General features: G+C 34.5%; 1 protein-coding gene across 2 annotated transcripts in view; it reads left to right on the top strand.

The window, feature by feature from the left end:
* Positions 1-16,840, top strand: part of LOC148659017 (WD repeat-containing protein 72-like) — a 78,608-nt gene that overhangs the window by 31,551 nt on the left and 30,217 nt on the right. The gene's annotated exons all lie outside the window — the stretch shown is intronic.

Here is a 16,840-nt window from a genome sequence, read left to right as displayed (position 1 = left end):
TACATTTATAACTTTTATACTTACTGTAGCTCTTTGTTTGTACAGGTAGTTGCATGATAACAACATAGCAGCAGTACCTGTCATAAAACCATAAATATATAGATTGTGTTTTATGCTTTCACAAACTAAAACAATGTCCCCTTTTAACTGGTAAATATCCAAGTCCACAAACTGCTCAGTTTCCCTTCATTCAAATGAAATAAAATACAGTATTTTTCCTGAATTTCTCACATTATTCTGTAAGTAAGACATTTTATAAAATATATCTCCAATGATTGCAGATCCAATTTAGTTATACTGTATATACAGCACACTAGTTTTATGCTAAAATTTGGATATCGATCACTTATAGATTTGTCTGTGCTACTGTATATCATGAATTGTATTAATTGGGAATCTCAAAATCATTAAATTGTACTACAAATTGCATTGCTGGTGACAAATTGTGGTAAGACAAAAGTATAAAAAACTATTTTAAAAGCTTTCATGTACAGTATTTGTTCACCACTAACTCTTTTCTCTGATCCACTCTTTGTATCATTCAGATAGTCTCCATATTACTATTTCCTGCTCTTAAAATGTTTGTCTTTTTTATCTGTATACATTTGTGTCCTGTTATTATAATTATTATTATCATTATCATTGTTTTTGTTGCATTATTCCAAAATTATTCCTCAGTCTGGCGATGGTATGTGAAGATTTTACTTGCTAATGTAAAGTAAAGTTATTATCAAAATTAGTTTAAATATCATAGTTTCCTTTGTTTGATGGTAACTGTATGAGTTTGTCAAATTTTTAACGCGAAAAAGCCAAAATCTTTTTAATAACTGTATTAAATAATACATGTTGAAAAATATTTTAAATCATTTCAAAATGGAAGCTTAATTTTTATACTACACCAACCTGGGGAACACAGTTCTGACTGTGAAGTTCCAGTCATCTTCATGGGTTTTTATGGCTTATTCTGCATTCTTGACAAAGAAAAAGAAACACTTACTGTACATGACGTGCAGTATACTGTATGTCTAATCTAGAGTATCAAAAGAACAATAATGGAAAATTCCTGCTGTGTAATTAAATCAGAATTTTCAATATTTTTTCCTACAAAGTCCCTCATGTCTGTACGTACTATTCATATCTTTTAACACCTTAAAGAGTCATTTAACTTCAGATAATCGGTCAATATCCCTGTCAAAGCCTATAGCTTTAGATAATGAAGCCCTGCTCTTTGCTAATATTAAGAAAGAGGTTAACAATTTTGTGAGCCTAATGCTATAGCTCAGCCTTGTATTTACCTCTATTTACCATTTACAAGATTGGCCTGACCTATGATGTTTTCAGATATGAAGATGTACTGTATGTATTTGTTTTAACAATGAGCAAGTAGTTTAGCAATATTATTTTTTGTAATAATAAGAAGAACGTATATTACAGGAAAATTGTCATCTTAAAAAGGTAACGTTTCAGGATTTAATTGCTCTGGCTTTAAGGGCTTGAATGCTGGTTGTTATAATAATCAATACTGCAACTGATTAGGATAAAGTAATATTCATTTCTAAAGGAAAAAATGCAAAGAGCCTTTGAAAAGCCATTTTATTTTATTTTCACTTTGCTAAACACATTGGTTTGTATTTTAAAATATTATTGTTAAAACTTTAAAATGTTTTCCAAGCATGAGTTTAAATGCTTGGTCATTTTGTTGCACTGGTTTAAAGAGCTAAGTTAAAAGGACAAAAATTCAGCAGTCAATTTGTAAATAATGTGAAGACATTAATGGAATGCTAGTATTTATTTGTTTATGCAATAGAAGGAAAAATCATTCTGCAAGAATTTGAGATTCTCTGTGCCCTAAATCACGATGTATTTTTTGTGACAACCCAAAACCAAAAATATTGCAGATGTTTGCAAACTTTGAACTTTTATAAGCAATTTCATAAAAGTATATAAGCTGCATTTGTTGGTTTGCATTTTATTACAATCTCTTTAATACGTGGAAAATTGTTTTTTTTCAAATCACACCATAAAAACAGAAATACAGAATATATTCAAACTGCAGCACATCACATCAAGCTGTCTGAAGAATATTACGAAACTATTTCATTATTGTCTGCTGCACTAGAAATATTTTTTTACCGACTTCCACTTTTATTTTATTCGATATTTGCATGGTGTGAAATTATTTGTCAGCAAAACTTTCAAAACCTAACAAACAAATTTCCAGTTCCAAAGTCCCAATAACATATTCATCATTAATCTCGCAATGACCTCACTCATGCTGGAGCCATTTGTTAAAAATTATTACTGGGGCATTATCCTGCTAAGCATCTTGGAAGGCAGATGGTGCTCTGATAGGGCACTGACACAAAATTTGATCCCACTATTACCTTATCAGCAAAGCTTATTTCTCCCTAGATAGTTAACAAAATTGATTGTAGTGTGCATCCAGAGCAATGCTAGGTACTGTACATAGCCACAATGAGATTCAATGTGTGAGTGCATGTGTGGAAGCATTTCAATATGTAAATGTCCTGTTATCTCTTGCCATGGCTTAATTTCATATTAATTTTGCAATTAGCTTTGTGAAAAGAGATCAGTTCTTGTCATGACGAAAAATTGAGTAAGTTATATTACAGTTGTGATTCGGATTACAGTTATGATGCTCCAGTAAAGCATATTTATGTAATAAGTGTTATTGTCCATGTACCAAGTGTTATTGTACCTGAATCCATATAAATATTTTTGTTTAATATCTGTTTTTAATGATACAGTTCCACGTCTATAAAATTTGAAAGCCAACACTACAATGTGCTTAAATTGTCTGGATTTATTTAAAAGGGTTGTAATTCCCAAAAGAACATAATTTAACTTCTTAAATACTAGAAGTATTTTTAATGTATTTTAAGTGAATTAGTACATAAAAGTATTCATTATAATTATATATTTAAAATATTAAGTTTTATTAAGTATAAATTGTTTAAAATAATTAGAATAACTCATATTCAGGAATCCAACTAGCTATGACCTGAAGTGAAAAGTACAAATAGAAAAAAATAAATAAATGTGTGAACTCAATTTTATTGTTGATGTTTTGGCCAAAGTTAATGTAATTAGCTGTGTTTTAGTTTGAATAGTACTTTTTCAGTTAAGATTATTTTAATGGTTCAAATTTAAAGTCTGCTGGTACAATTGTTAAATATGTTGTTATGAAAGTCATTGTCAAAAACATTTTTTTTATAAATGTCTGCATATGATGAAAAATGTTATAGATAATGTGAATGTTTGTATTGTTTAAATTAAAACAATGCCATAAAATTAGAACTCTCAGTAGAGTAGTCACAGACATGTCAATTTCATGTCAAAACATTGCCAAAACCCCTCAGTGAAAGTAAATCTAACATAAATTCTAAAATAAATATTATAAATATAAAATAAGTTGATCATGTTTTCCTTTATTTGTGGTAAAGAGATTTTATGTTAGATTTACTTAGATTTTTTAAAGCGATCATTTATAATTAATGTTGGACTTCAGCTAGTTGAATGTTTACTGGTGATGTTTGTTCAAACTGAAATTTTAATGTTTTTTTTTTTATTGCTTCTGCATGCTGTACGTTTGTTCATGTTGCAGAATGCCTTTCATTTAGAGTCTGTAAGACTATTATCACTGGTGATGGCTTCAAAGACTTACCAGTAAGGAATCATTTGTCGTGAAATAAATCAGAAGTACAAAGGAAGAATGCTTTGATTTCATGCTGCTCTGGCAGTTTAGTTTGCCTTATTGTACTGCACGTGCCGGGCAGAGCGCTGGTGACAGAGGAGTTCTTTTTGGTCTTGTGTGACAAATGCAGTTGACACAGCGTGCATGTTAATTATGGAAAGTTTGCAGGCATAAAAAGCATTTTGTTACTTTAAAAGCCAAAGGGATTGTTCTGCTGACCAGGCAAAGACATGCATGCTCCAAACACATTATAAAGATGAAAACTTTGGATAAGCTTTTGTTGTGGACATAGGATATTCATCAAACTGGTGATTTATACGGCAAGATGCCATTTGAATAGTGTATTGTTAGAATACTTATGGTCCACTTGACAAGGGCTCTTGCTGTAAATAGTGCAATTTGACTCCAGCTGGTGCAGAGTGGCTTTGACAGCAGCCAAATAGCACTGCACCACAGAAAAATCAATATTGGGCTCTTGTTCGTGGCAACCTGCTTTTCTCTGTTCTGATGATTTATACAAGAAAAGCTTTAGTTTATCATAAAAGAAAGGCTCTGTTTGTATTCATTTAAATTTTAACTTGATGCTGCATACTTGAAATACTATAATCTAATCTGAAAAAAGACATAGAAATGTTATTATTTTTTAACAGTCATATATTTTGTCCTGAAGACTGAAAGGCTTTTCAAATGAAAACTGTTGTTAGCTGACTTTATTTAGGAAAATTTCATTCTTAATTTTACATATTTGAAAGTGTCTGTAGACTTCAAACCTTGCCTGTATTTCCTTGGTCATGCTTGTGAGATTTGATGTGGTTAACATTCTCTGATTACCTTTTGCACCACTGTCTGTAATTGCTACATCACATTGTCCCTCTGGTTTTTCAAAAAATATTGCTCAAATATTATTTTAAAAGCTTTTTAGCATTAGTCAGTTAAGAGAACTTGTTGCTGTGGCAATTACTTAGGAACAGATTTACCTTCTTTATTAAAGTTCTTTATTAAAGAGTTAGTCCACTAAATCTTCAAAAGTACTTTAATAAAGAGTCTGGCTTATATTAGCTCGTAATAATACAGTAATAATAGAGTAAAGGCCAAAAGCTTGCTTTTTAAACCTTGCCTGTTTCCAGTATGTAAAAGACCAAATGTCAATATACAGTATATATAATCAAATAGTACTCACAAAGAAGCATGCCCAAATGCTAAAAAGATGTCTCTCAGTTATTATATATTATGTATTATATACCCAATACGTTATATCTAATACAACAATTTATACTTGTATTTTTAGGTTTCAGGTGATAGAATATCATTTTCGAAGAAGACCATGCAAATTTACTTTAAAATCGATCTTGTTGATGGATTTACCTGTACTGTACAGGTATTTGTTTTTATTCAGATGAACAGAGCTGCAGCATCTCATTAATACACTTTTTTACAATGACAGTGTTCATTTAAGGCAAAATAAGAAAAACTTTGAAATCATGACAGGTAGGTCTATATTATTGTACTTGAAAGCCTGTGTTTTGGGGATGGAGAGCAATGAAGATACAGTAACTAGTCCATAATGAAATTATGTAGTCCAGCTAATTAGTCTAGGATAATTTTAGCACAGAATTATGGTGTCCTTAAAAGGGGTCTTTTTCTGGACAGGGAAGATTAGTAACAAAATAATGCAATGGCTGCAAGTTGTTCTAAGAATGAAGGGAGGGAGATGGTGAAGAATATTGATTTTAGGGGCTCTCTGAGGCTTTGAAATGACTATCAAGCAAAAGACAAAAAAAGCAAGGAAAATCTAAAATGAGGCGATAATGACTACCGCTTTCACATCACCTCTGAAAAGAACACCTTTGGCGTTCTACACTGTCAAATAAATAAACTACACTGGGGCATGCAAACCCCTTTTTCTTTCTAAGCATGCAATAAATTAAATTTTGCATTTAACAATAATGAACATCCAAAGACGATGGATGCTTTCCTTCAGCATCTGTAAAGCAAAACAGTTTTTCTTTATCATTATTGTATTTTGATTTTGTGAAAAATGTATCGTTATGACTAGGCAAATTTTCTTTTCTTTAAAGTTTTATAGCTGTGTATATAACACTAGTAATATAGTTTCATTTAAAATAATTGTGGGAGATGATTTCTTTGTGTGTAATTCTAGGATTAAATTAGCTATTTATGAATAAATGCATAGAAAGTGACATCAACCTTAAACTGCAGGTAAGAAAATGGCGTTCTTTTCATGGCCAGCACTAATTAATAATGCCAATGTTAATATTTATAAAAGAAGGAGCTGCTTCTGTACCAATTGCTTTTTTCAAAGGTAAAAGAAAACAAAAGCTGTAATGGAAATTTGTATTTGGAAGCATTTGCTTTTTGTAATCAGTTCATATAAATAATAATATTGTGACTGCATGCTTATGCACACATTATTTTTAAAGGAATTACTTACTAGATCATATATAACGGATTCATAATTTTTAAATGCAATAGTTTTGAGGCTATTGAGCTGTCAAAACTGTAACATGCTAGTACTTTCTCTTTTCTTAATACAGCTTAATATGTTTCTTTATCGTGTGAATAATATTGTTGAACTAAATGCTGAACTATCCAACAAAACACTAAAAACTAATTTGATAATCAAATTAACTATATAAAACATTTTTTTCCATGTTACTGCCAAATAAATGATGCATTGCTATTGATATTCTCTATAGCAGTCTTCCTGTACAATTTTACAGTTAATAAAATCATCCCTGCAATTGTCTTGTGTTAATTTATCTTTCATGGGAAAACAAAATAAGTGGGCAGAAACCTGCTGTTTTCTGAGTAGCAGGTAGGTGGCATCTAAATCATTTGGGGAATAAACAGCTGAAATATCAAGCTGAGTCAGTCGTTGTTCAGCTTTTAATTAGTGCTGGGAACAAGAGTCTGAGAGCAGGGGATAGGACCATCATGCTGCAGGTGTGTGCTGTACTGTATGTTCAGGTTCTGCATAAACATTTACCCACCTGCCGCAGACCAATAAGGTTTACAAAACTGTCCTTTGTGTGTCCTGTGTGTCATGCTATGCCTTGTGAGCATGTGCTGTGCAATATTATTAGTCTAGCTTGCATTTTGTAGTGGATTTTCTCTAAAATGAAGCTTCACACATTCTTGAAAAAAAAGCTTTTTGATTGCTTCCCAGCCAGGACAATTTTTCTGTTCATAATTCATGGACATGAAATTTTGTTACTCAAAAGACACCAAAGAAAGTTAAACAGTTTTTGCGGACAATCCTCAGACAAACCGACGAAGCATATTAACTACAGCATTCTTGTTTTTACTTTGCTTGCAGTTCATTAACATGGTCAAAGAATATTGACCCCTGAAAAGTTTGCAATAGATATATAACATATGCAGTTACTGCAAAATTATTGACCCTCTCCAACAACGACCCTCACCCATTATCTAAAATGTGAGGTGTATTTCATTTTCATCGTATGGGTAAAAGAAGTCAGCAAAAACTGAAAAATCACACATCAAAAATATTTTGATCATCTAAATGTTTGCCAGATTTTCTATGGCAAACCTAAATTAGTTCTGGTACATAAATTTACTTTAATACAATTGACTCTGTGAGCGATGATAATGGTTCAAATGATTTCAGAAAAAAATACATCTGTCTTTTGCCACTTGAATAACATTTAAGGCTTATTTGCAGTATCATTATTGCTACTAAGTAAAGGTAACTGTTGATGCAGATTAAAGAAGTCTCAAACTCATTAACCATTCAAGCAGTAGCAATACAATTACTATTTTTATGAATGTTAATCTGGTATACTGCAGCAAGAGACATTGATATGGTTTGGAAAAAAATAGTTTTGAAATTTAAAGTACGTTTGTCTTGGTAATGGTTAACTGTTGAAATGATCTTTTGATCATTTTCTTTCCATACCAATTTTAGGAAATGTAACTCACATATAAAAATAAGACTTCTGTATTTAACTCATATGTAATAGCAGATGATTTTATTCCTTTTTTGTAAAAAGTGTTCAGCCTTGTTTGTATTGATGTAAGAGTCATGTATTTAAAATGTGCTAGCCAGGAAACATACATATATTTCTTAACAGAAAGGAAAATACTTCATTTCACTTCAATGGCACTTCAGGAAAAAATTCAAAGTGCTGTGTGCATATAGACAAACATCTTAATTAAGTGCTGTAATTAGATGAATGCCCTTTTAAGATGAAGTCAATTAACTGGTCCCTGAAGTGTTCATTTATATTTTAATGAACATAAGATCCACTTAAAGTGGTCATTAGAAAAAGATTGTAATGCTTAAACTGTAATCTGTAGGGAAACCTAGTCAATTATTATATTATTTAAAAAATACATTAATACAACCCTTCAAATCTTGTCAGTTATTTTGTGTGTTTAATGACAGAAGTATTTTCTTCATTTGTGATCACTGCCTTTGACTTCCCAGTAGTCAAAACAGCCCTGTGATTTCTGATGTACGCTGTACAAATGTTTCATACACAAGCATTGGTAAATCGTTGTTCTGGCTGTGTGTCATTAAGACAAACCCTTCTTTATTTCAAAGTAATAGACTTTACTGTTAGCCCAGTTAATGATGAGGAATCCTTAATTATCAGTGCAATATGGTATTCATCACCTAAATCATTCTGCTGTTCTGTTTTTCTTATAATAATTATTTACTCCTGAGAGGTGAATTTTGAACTGTTAGTGAAATGTGCAAGTGAAAACAGTGAAACTATGGGAACATTTTGTGTTTTGAGAATTTTATCGTTAATCTGTAACTGTTAACAGTTTACTCTGTAAAAAAAATCATTGAGACCTTTATGTCCCTTATGTATCCTGAGGCTTTATATTTTTGTATGATCCAGTGTAAATTTACAGCAAAGATGCAGCAAAGATTTTTTTCCTAGCCAATGTTCACCATAGCAATGTCATCGCTGTCCTGTTTTCATGGGGGATTGCAAATGAATATTAGCTTAGCAGGCAATCTAATTGCCTGGCCTTTCAGGAATGGATTGAAAATATTGAAAATATCCTTATTAGATAAGTTGACCTCAGATGCAAATTTTATTCCGATGCATATTTTACAGAAACAAATGTCTGAGTACCAAAGAAAGGATAAATTCGTATTTGTCTTATGATGAGAGCCTTCTAAACTAGTGGGGTACGGAAAATGTGCGCTACATTATTATTATTATTATTATTATTATTATTATAGAAATGGATGTGTGTTTTCCATAATGCATAGGAATCAATTATGCTTATCAGGCTGGCATGTCATTGTACAAATGTCTCTGGGAGTCACAACTTCATTATCAAAGATTTTCTACCAATATTGACTCCTGTCATATTCTTCAGAGTAGAGAAATGGGGATACTGATATTTTTCTGTGAGTGGGGATTCTATTAAGGGGGTCACCGAACCATATTTTACCCTCGTAAACCAGTTTCAGAGCCAGGTCCCAGTTTCATTTATCTTTAATTTGGAGGGTTTTATGGAGAGAATGGAAGGAGTTGTCCATCTGTTCACCTGAGATTGCACTAAATAGCAACTGGCCAGGCAGCCTTAACTGACAGAGGTCAAAAGAGCCTCTTGACCCAGTGGGTGGGAGCTGTGGTGATCGGAATGCTGGGGCTGAGGTGCAGCTGCATGGAACTGACCATACTTTAATTGTCATTGATAGCCAGAGCTAGCCACTCGGTCATCAGGAAGGGAAAACAAAAAGTATCCAATATAGTAATTTATTACCAGGCACACTCTAGGATGTTTTACCCCTGCTGTGGTCAGAGAAAGCAAAAAGGTACTCTAACACTTAACTGAAAATGGGTGCCCTGCTGCTCTCACAGACGCATGGTGGTCATATGATTGCCTGCGCCATTAGCTTGGTAATGTTTTCCTTCATTGTAAACCCCGCTCTCTCCCTCTTCTTCCTGTGCATCAGCTGCAGATTGAAGGCTCTCTCGTTTGTCTTCTATTTGTGCTGCCAATCACTGAGCTGCTGTCCAATGTGTGTGTTTGGAGGAGGCAGTTTTTTACCTATTGTCAGGCATCTCCAGCTCACAGGACACATAGGTTTCAAAACAGATTACCAGCCCTTTCAATCACAATTGACAATAAGTAGATTTTTTAATACAATTTTGAATCTTTTTCTTTCACTGGAAGGAAAATCTATACATTTTTAAAACCCAGTTGAACACAGATTGCCACTGTAGGAAGTATGATTAGAATATGTGAGTTTGAATTTAACTAGTTAGGTGGTATTAATAATGATTACAAGGACAAGAATGTTTGGTCCTTTTTGCAAAGTGTAAATATTTTGATCCCAGTTCATCTTGTGAACTTCAAAATGTAGTCGGTGAGAACTCGTGATATGCGTGCTGTTCCAAATGTCACTGTCTTTTGGAGTTAGAAAATAAGGGTTAAAAAATCAAACCAATATTTTTATGGCCTTCCATGCTATTGTTTGATTTCCATGTTGTAAGAAACAACAAAAATGTGTTTATTGAGATTTAAAGGAAATGATTTTTTTAAATTACTTTGTTACTTAAGCTGAAGAAGAGTGCTGAATGCAAGCTGGGGCTCGTCTTTCTCTTTTGCAGCACTGGTGTGGTAGCGAGGAAGAATGCAGTTTATGGTTTGGGGGTGGAGGTGGAAATTGCAATGCAGAGAGAGAACGTGAATTGATGAAGGCATCGCTGATTACCAGGAGTCTAGAGCAGTCATAGATAAACTTGCTCCAAAAAAGAGCGGTAAGAGACAGAAATGAGATTTATGGAGAATAGTTGATGATAAATGTGAGGCATTCAGTAAATGTGACGCCTCGTGACTTGATGCCTGATAACCCAAAAGATGCAGTGTGTTTCAGGTACGTTGCATGTGTCTCAAGTATCCCACCAAAGCTCTCTGATTAATGAACAGCTGTTTGATGGAGTGGGCTGGTGGGAACTGGTACTACCTTTCCCACAATGCAGTTTCAAGCCCTGTTTGTGTGAGGTGGTAGCTGCTCTGAAATGCGGATTGAAGCCACCTGAAAGTAGATCAGTGAACCTTTGCTGTGAACAATCAAGGCATCATCACTTAACTGGAAAGTTTTTTTCCAGATTACTGTAGCTAATATTGTGGCCACTGTAACCTTACAGTGGAGTCAGCTTCTTACACTGAGCCTACGTTTTTATTTCTTGATGTTTTGTTGTTTGAAGTACTTTTTATGAAGTACATTTTATTACATTACTATAGTATATAAAGATATAATTCTTTATTTTTGAAGATAGTCTACAGTATCCAGTATCCAGTAGGCAATGCTTTTGTTTTACACAGAGATGCTAAATTGTTTCCTTTGGTGTTGGTATTGTTTTAAGCTATACCCAGCACCTAGAAATAGCATAATGTAAGGTACAGTCTGCAAGCCTACCACAGTTTTCAAATTATTAAATGCCCTGGAAAGCCATTTGTAATACAGGATTATAGGCATGTGTGCTCTGCTACAAATGCCAAGCATTTTATATCCAGTGTAACTCTGCACACATTTTCTTTCAAGCCAAAACAATGGAAGTGTGTATGTTCCTGCTGTTTGGATGACTTGCCTTGGCTTGCTTTTATGTGACTCATGTTGCTGTAACCTTTTTTTTTTTGTTAGGTGCCATAAAGGGAGGAAGACAATGCAGCATCTGCTAATCAATATTTTCGTTTTGTTCTTACAACCATGAAAAGGCACAAATTCAGCATCTTACCTGGCTCGCTCTATGTTAAGCCCTTTGTTTATCCTTTTCCACGTCGAGATTGCAGAGCAAACAAGTTACAGGTTCTGGCACAACTCTTTATTTTGAATTGTGGAAAAGGGACAGATGTCTGGAATCATAAACATGTAAATACCACCTGATTTTACATTGTCGTTCCCTTTTTATCCCTGAACATTATCTCTAGGAACTATTTTATAAAATCAACATGTTTTTTCAACATGTTGCCCTCTTTCTTCTATTTCTTGTTTTGTTATATTTAATGGACAAAAACATTTTGGATGTTATGGAAAACAAGTTACAGAGGAGTGATCTTCATAAGTAAGACTTATCCCTGCATGAAGCTGCAGCTGTTTGACACTTCTACTTTGTACTTTGTGATGAACTGTGAGACTGACCACAAGGATTCTGAAGTCCTTCTTGGTAAACTTCACTCGGTGACCATGCAGTAACGGAGCTGCCTGTATTTTTCCAGAGAGAGTAGATGGCAGCTTGATGATGGGGGAAGGGTGCCACTATGATAAAGAAAAGCATCTTTGAAGCTGTGATCTGTTTCGATTACGTTTAATAAAAAGAAATCACTGTCCTGCAGTATCTATTGTGGCTGCCTATAGACACCCAAATGGGAAAAGTGTTTCTTCTTGTATCGAGGCCTGTGTCATAATAAAAATGTGAAAGAGCTTTTAACTTTCTTCTATTTCCTCAGCTGCTTTCACCCTAATCCCTGCACTAGGACTCTACAGGTCAGGGTCAAAAGATGGCACCATTACGGTCAAATGGACTGAATCTAACAGATTTTGTTAATTTAATTGCAAAGAGGAAGAATTACATTTCTATCACTGTGGGCCAGCTCAGAAAAAAAGGCACAAAATATCATAAATAGCTTGTGGTGAGGGCCAAAGACAGCAGGAAAATACCGTTAAAGGATACCTGCAGAAAATCATTTACCCTGACATGGAGATGTGAAAAATTTCTCCTGATACAGCTTGACATCCTCTAAATTTCATTGAGAAGTTGCATAGAAAGAAACAATTTTCAAAAGAATTTTCTTTACAAAAACCTGGCCTAAGAATAATATTTTTTGGAACACAATAAATGTTCCGATGCTGAAGCCATTCAGTCCATTAGTCAAAGAACTCATCTGGGATTTGAACTTCTCACTCTCCAGGTGAGAATCAAACTTCTAGAAAAACAAGTCTCAGCCAACTTTTTAGTTGACTGATTCCTGTGTAATAGTTTAAGAATTCTTGTGCTCAGTAATGCTGATGCACATTTACAATGTTCAGGATCGAACAAATTCAGCCTGTCAGTGTAGGGTATTCTCTTAGCCTGGGAATGTATACAATTGCTCATCTGTGGACGAATTCCAGAGCAGCAATTTCCATTTCCTTGCTAGCATATTGTCAAATTTTAACAAAATAACACTTGACTTAAAGTTTGTGTGTCCTATCTTCCTCTTCTTTGTAACCTCTCTTGCTTAACCAAGTATCACATTATGCATGTTCTTAAGGATTCTACCCTTTTTTTTATAATTCACAAAGTAAGCCAAAGAAAAGTTAATGATGGTACTAGAATACAGCATAAATGCTTCTTATTCACCAGCACATCAAGGCCTTTACTCAAAGATCTGAGTCAAATGCAAGCCGGTGAATTAATGTCTCATGTTCAGGTGTTTAATAAGATGCCACCCTTGCTAATGTGGGTCTATAGCTGAGCTGGAGAAATTTGGCATCTTGCCTGAGGTGGCCTCAGAGCACGTAGTCTTATCTCTAATAACGGACCTCAGTATTGCTTAATGAACAAGCCAACACACCTTTTAAGAGAATTGTGTCAATTAAGCTTGAGCCTGCAAATGTTTATGCATTTTCCTTGTGTGCCCTGTTGAAGTGGGCATTCCTCTGGGTGGTTCAGAAAAGCTGACTCATTAGTGAGTTCCTTGGGCTGGGGAGTTAGTGGTCATAATGCTCTCAGCATAACAGTAAAGGTGTTACAGGCTAGGCCCGGTGTTGGAAGGAAGCTGTTGGTTATTGTTTGAAAATAGCTGCGGGGAAGGTGTGCACATATGCCAGGAAGCTGTCAGAAGAGTCTTTCTGTGGAGAAGCATCTGTTCTTTCTGACAGTTTGGAAGGTGCTACCACTGTGAGGGCAGCTAGGAATTCAAAAGAATCTCTGGTCAGTTAGAAAACTGCCAGTCTCCTCACAGAAAATTCAAACTATGTGGCTTTTAAACTGTCAGATGTGTCATATTGTTAGGATTGCATCTCTAACTGAATCAAGCTGGCTGTCATCCTGCTTTCATTTACAGAGAAATCTGTTTAACTTTTCCAAACAGTAACGGTTTGGAACTGATTTTTTTTTTATTTCTTGAAGGTATTTAATGTATTTTTATTGCATTACAAAAACCAATAAGAGCACACAAGACAAATGATTCACAACTGAGTAGGACACATCCTGAAAATATATCCATGTGTTTTAAATCTAAATTCAGCTTTTGCTCAAAACATTTTGTGGAACACTTTTTTTACAGTAGGTTTCTAGATTTTATTTTTATATTACTGGATTCTTCAAATAAACATCAGATTAAGCCAAAAAAAACTCTGTTTGAGATTTGCAGTCATTCATTTTTGGATTTTTTTAAAATTACAGTACACTCTTTTTGGCTGTTTCTGATGCAAATAGCCAGCCTATTTGAAGTCCTTAGAAGTCGTACAGCTTGGAGCAGACTTGCATAATCTTTGAGGTGATCATTTTTTTTTACAATCATTTTAAACTGGTTTTATACCTGTTCAGCATGATACAGAAATGACAGGTGAGAGAAGATGTCAGGCTTCGGTTTATCCCTCATGCTTGTCAAACCACAGCAGACTTTTTGCCAAAGCAGTTTGCTATTCCTGGAATTATTCTGAATATATATACTGTACAGTGTGTTTGCCTTCTGATCGCCTTCATGGGAGGACAGGTGCTCATTATTGTCCTAGGCTAACAGTAAATGCAGTGACCTATACTGAGAATTTACTGTGTCAGTTTCCCATCATTATTTTGAATTAATTTAAAAAAGGGCAGTGGAACTCATCAGCACCCCTTGGTGATCCAAGCTTTTCATACCATCCCCGGCCGTCCCTGCACACCTCCTTTCTTCTAAGTGAAGACCCCTGCTTATCTGTCTGAACTAGATCCCAACGGATTTCCTGTTTCAGTGACCCTGGAGTGCTTCATGTGGAAAAATCCTAAATCTGCATCCTGCAAGGTGGATTTCAGCCACTCCAGATGGATTTCCTTAGTGTCATGACAGTGTGTGCTCTGATTGTTGCTTCCACTGCTCACTGCTTTTTCTATAGTTTATGCTAACTATAACGTCCTATAACTATACCTTCCTTGCATTTTCCAAAAGAATAGCTTAACTCTGGGTCATTTAAGGATAAAATACTTTAACCCAGAGGACAATGCCACGAACTTAAACCTTGACAGCTTTTCAAGTGGAAAATAAATAAAGGCTAATGCCAAGGTTACACACAAAAGACTTTCTTAAACTCTTGATTAGAGTTAATGGACAAAGTTTAACTTTAGGTAATAAAAATTGTTTGTATCATTATTATTTTTTTTCCATCTCACTCATCTCAGCATATATTAATTGGTACATGATGAAAGGAACATCTTTTCAGTGTCAAAAATGGTATATAGTACTGTAAATATAAACAATTGTGACAATTTTCCATCCAGTACTAGCAGAAAATTTAAAGGAATCTGTCGTTTTTCCATTTTAATTTTACCTGCTGTAATTTGCATTTATACACTGATGAAAATGTTTTAACTTGTTTTTAATGTGAAACTGTATTATATCTTCAAATTCAAATTATGAAAAGCAAGCAAACAAGCCATACATAAAATATTTTTTCAAAATAGAAATAAATCAACAGTTATTAAACCCTGTTATTTATAATATGGAGGGAATTGTGATATGGCCATTAGCCCTGCTGCCACACAACTCATAATTCGAAGTTTCAAAACCTGGGTTTAACTCAAATCCTGGATGCCTTCTGCATGTGATTTGTAGATCTCCTTGTGTTTGTGACACTTCCCTCCCATGATCCAAAGACACAAAGCCGTGCTGACTAGGTTAATTGGTTTGTCTCAAATGTCCTCATGTTAGTGAGGCATGGATGGATTGGCATCCTTTCTAGGCTGTGGTCCCAACTTCTGCCCTGTAATGAACCGGCGTCCTGTCCGGGGTGTATTCCAGCCTTATGCCCTGTGAGGGACTGGTATCCTGTCTAGAATGTGTTCCCACCTTGTAACCTGTGATGGACTGGCGTCCTGTCCAGGGTTTAGTTCTGCCTTATGCCTCATGTCTACCAAGATATGCTCCAGGTTACTAAGATCCTTACTGCAAAGTAATTCTGATAGTGGACAGATGTTTTAAATGTACATTATATGTCCTATAAACCACATGTTTAAATATGGGGATGTTGTAGTGTACGTTTTAAGTGTGATTTTCTTTTTGGACTTTCTATTGTGAAACATTCTAATTGGGAAACAGAAAAGAAAAAAAAAACTCCAGAAATTCTGTATAAGGTTTGGTATCCAAGGAAACTAAAAACCCTCCATCTCTAACTTGATTGAGAGTTTTCTGGGCTGAGGCTTACCTTCCTACCGGTATATGACCCTTAACCCAAACATGAAGAGGCATCCAGCTTTTAAAAAGATAGAAGAAGCTACTTATAATGGAATAGCTGCCCTAGTTACCCATTGAGAGTATAGGATGAACAGGATCAAACCTTTTTGAAAAAAAATCTACTAATGGAACCCTTCAGTGGAAATAACAGCAACAGAAAGACATTGGAGCTTGTTGAAAGACCTTTATCTTAAAGGGCAAAAAAAAATAGTTCAGTGGTTAAAATGTACAATTCAAGAGGACATTATGAAACTGAAATATTGGACGCAACAGTACTGTTTCTGTTAGTTGCTGTGCAAACAAAAAAAGGCAATCATTCAAAGGCGAGATGAACTGTCAATTGTTTGGTTGTTTTTTGCTCAAGATCATTTTCAGTTTTTTTCTGTCTCATTTATGCTGTAGAACTCTAAAAGCAAATGAAATCTAAAATGGCAACTATATGATAAATAGTATTATTTATTGCAGTATTTAAGGGGGAACTGCAATGCTATTTTTATATTTGGGGTTTAACAAATCAGCATTGATGAGTGCATTTCATTTCACACAACAATAAAAGTAAAATATACACTGTAACCTGTAATACCTCCAATTTACATCACAAAATAGAATACTTTTCCATGTTTGTGCAGCCCCATATTCTGTTATTCAGAGCGAGGTAACAAAACATCAGGTGACGTGAAGAGACCCTATTATATG

This window comes from Lepisosteus platostomus, chromosome 7 (assembly GCF_059453375.1).
Source record: "Lepisosteus platostomus isolate fLepPlt1 chromosome 7, fLepPlt1.hap1, whole genome shotgun sequence".
NCBI classification, from domain to species: Eukaryota; Metazoa; Chordata; class Actinopteri; order Semionotiformes; family Lepisosteidae; genus Lepisosteus; species Lepisosteus platostomus.
Note: the sequence above shows the minus strand (reverse complement) of the source record. Positions and strands in the feature narration are given on the sequence as shown.